At 36.6% G+C, this 3322-nt stretch overlaps 1 long non-coding RNA gene across 1 annotated transcript; it reads right to left on the bottom strand.

Annotated features, from left to right (window-relative positions):
• Positions 1 to 1964: 1964 nt before the first annotated feature.
• Positions 1965 to 3322, bottom strand: LOC116257035 (uncharacterized). Its single transcript, XR_004173291.2, has 3 exons — positions 3197 to 3322; positions 2141 to 2225; positions 1965 to 2046 (listed from the first exon to the last, which is right to left on the bottom strand). It is a non-coding gene; the product is annotated as an uncharacterized LOC116257035 (long non-coding RNA).

The raw sequence follows: 3322 nt of genomic DNA, 5'->3' as shown, positions 1-3322 counted from the left end.
ATTCCATGATAGCACGTGCACATGCAGGAGAATGACGTGCAAAAGCAATAAGGACAGGTAGAAGGTATTCCTCAGCGAGTCAGCAACAACATTGTGATCCATCTGAAAAACAATAACCACAAGCATGAGAAAACAGAAACAGCATTATGTGCTTCAAAATCACAACAGGGTAGACACAACTAATGACTATCAAAAACTATTGCACATTCACTGATTCACTGATGACCCACATGAGTGGTATACATGGATACTGCTTGGATGCAGCAATGCTAAAAAGCAGACCTTGGGAAATGACTCCTAAAAAATTGCAGAGAACATATTGACCAATATGTGTGCAAGAAGGAGGTCACAGCAAGTTCCCTAATTACACAGTTGAAACAAAATTAGCACATGGAACGCACATGGAATAGAGAAAATTCAATGAGAAAAATTATGCTAACCTCCATGATGTAGCGGATTCTTGGGAGTACCCCCATCCTCATCAATCTTGCTGCAATTTCCTGCAACCTTTGATCAGTCTAAGACTCTAAGCACATGAATGTTCAGGGCAAAAAAAGAAGGTTCTTCACAACTTCTGGGGTATGGACCAAGAGTTTCAAAGTTCTTCTGTAAATAATTGTTGAGGTTTTCGGGATTATGAGAGAGACAAAGTAAAATTAAATGCTTCTCAATTTGCACAATCAGTAAGTAAAGGAATCATAGTACATGAAACAGAAAAATAAAGATAACAATAAAAGAAAAGTATAAATGGTTTGCTTCATCAAGAATTTCAATATTTCAAAATATTGAAAGACATCTTCTCCAATCAATAAAAATATCATTGTTCCAGCCATCTTACATCTGTTGTACTTAACAAAGCAACTAAAAATAGAAACATATACAATACACAGACATAAATTCCTTTTTATAATTTAGAAAATATGAATTAACTGTGGCATAATGAAGCACGTTTACATTGCATATCTACAAAGGACACAAGACACCTACAAGAAGACAAGCTTGGGAGGTTTGCTCTAAGCCCATATAGCTTGTCAGACAATAGATATGTCAAGCGAAAGACAACCAGAAAGTTAGCAGACCATGTATACACTATTGAACATTTATTTTTCCTTCTTCAAGAGAATGGTAACAAAGGATGCTAAAAGAAAATCCAGTGAAACAAATCCACCAAGTTCACAGATTATTTGTACATGGCACCACATCTACTTTTGTTTCTTCCAAAGCTTCTTATGATAACCAAAAAAGACTAAAGAAAACTCAGTGAAGCAAATATTTATGTGTAGATATAATGAGACATCTACCTTAAAGTTAAGAGCAGTTCTGGTTCTGGACCAATAGCGTAAGCCCAAAGAGCTTCACAGTCAACAGAATCATCACCATGTTGAGCGACACCAAGTTCGCAACCAGTTACATTTTGTGGTTGTAAACTGCACAAAGCCTGTTCAAGTACAACAGCCAAAAGTTGCAAAGCAAGAGCTCGCTGTCCTGGAATCTTGTCAAATGCAAATACAACAGTAGAATCATAACTTTAGTAGACCATTGGTGACTGTAACAGAACAGCTATAGAAGCAAACAGAATATCAGGGCTCTTGCTATGATACATGATCTGGTGCTCACCATGCTTCTAACAAGAGATACTGCCTCCTTGATTGTATATCCAGCAGCTCCAGTGTCGCATGGCTACATATGTGCATATCATTTTCTAATATCAAAAGCAAGAAAAAGTTTTGAAGTTGTACATAGAAATAACCAACAAATGTTTACAAGATTAAACAAATGACTCTGTCAATTAATAACTCACTTAACGACATTAAACTCTAGTACAAGCCAAGTTTAATGTGCATATATTGAGTGGAAAGCACTTATCATTAGCTAACAAGTGAACGTGTGTTTTTATGTGTATCACTGAAATACTGAATACCATGAAGTGTGGATTCAAATAAGATCGAGAGAGACAGAGGGAGGAGAAGGGGTGGTATATAATACTTTTCAGTGCAAGCAATGAAGAACCAGCTGCAACACCAAGGGTGCTAGATGGGTGGTCAGCTGCAATAAATAAACCATTTGCAATTTAAATAAATAAACTCACAAAACACAGCCAACTGTCCAGTTAAACTCTTGATAAATAAAGAAAACTCACCTCTCTGTCAAGCACAATCCCTCTTGTTATCAACAAAAACAGTTGCAACAGACCAATTTCTGCAATTTAAATTCCAAGCACAAACCTATACATTGTTGATTTGATCAATATAACAAATGGAAAGTATATCAATCAAACAAGCTGGAAATTCTGAAAGATTATTCATAAAGAATTTATTTGTAATCCAGGAAAATGGTTAATAAAAAAAATCAAGCACGAGAACAGGTATACATGTTTCTCAAATCAGACATCAACTGTTTTCAGCACGATTATCTAGCTAAGAATCAATTCTTAGATCTTTTTTCATGAACAAAAGTCTTTCTAGTGTAATCATCTTGCCAAGAATAAACTCTTAGATCTTTTTTCCATGAACAAATATCTTTCAAGCCTCAAACATTTGAAACTTTATGGGCTATTCATTTGTTTAAGTCTCTGAAATACCTTTGCGAGGTATATCTTGTAGCTCAAACCAACAAAAGTGACTTCTACTAACAAAAGAATATTAATATTCGCATTCTGACAGACCATGCATCCTGCATAAACTGTTGAAAACTATAAAAAGAGGAAGGTAAAGTACAAAACACTTTTATGGTTTATGTAAGCACCAAAAATTGGGCGAAGCCATAACTTTCTATGTTGACGGAAGAACTGTACAAAACACTGCATTTTCTGGCAAAATCCAGTCTGAAGACGATGTGTTAACATTCAAATCAGTTGTTATACACTAGATCACAACTGTGTTAGGAATCCAACAAGAAATGGGGTAAAAAACAGATGAAATCGCTAGAAAATCAACTACAACAATAGCCGATCCTGTTCACGGTTTTGGGTGAAAGATCCATCGAGATTATTCCTTTAACCCTTAAAAGAAACATAAAACCTATCTACATAACACCCATATCGTTATCATAAATGAATCCCCAAAAATAACTATATGACATCAACAAACTCCAGTTACATGCACGCAAAGATAGATATTCTAAGTCTATCAACTACATGTTCAAGACGGGAGAACTAGAGTGACAGAACTGGAGACTGAGAAGTGGAAGACCTCACCTTGAGCTGAAGGCGGAGCAGCCGGCTGACCTTGAAGGCTGAAGGCTGAAGTGGCCCACGGACGCGGCCCGCGGACAACTGGTTCCTCCTGCAGATGTCGGAGACTCCTAGACGGGAGAACTAGAG

This window comes from Nymphaea colorata, chromosome 7 (genome assembly GCF_008831285.2).
Source record: "Nymphaea colorata isolate Beijing-Zhang1983 chromosome 7, ASM883128v2, whole genome shotgun sequence".
Taxonomy (NCBI): Eukaryota; Viridiplantae; Streptophyta; class Magnoliopsida; order Nymphaeales; family Nymphaeaceae; genus Nymphaea; species Nymphaea colorata.
Note: the sequence above shows the minus strand (reverse complement) of the source record. Positions and strands in the feature narration are given on the sequence as shown.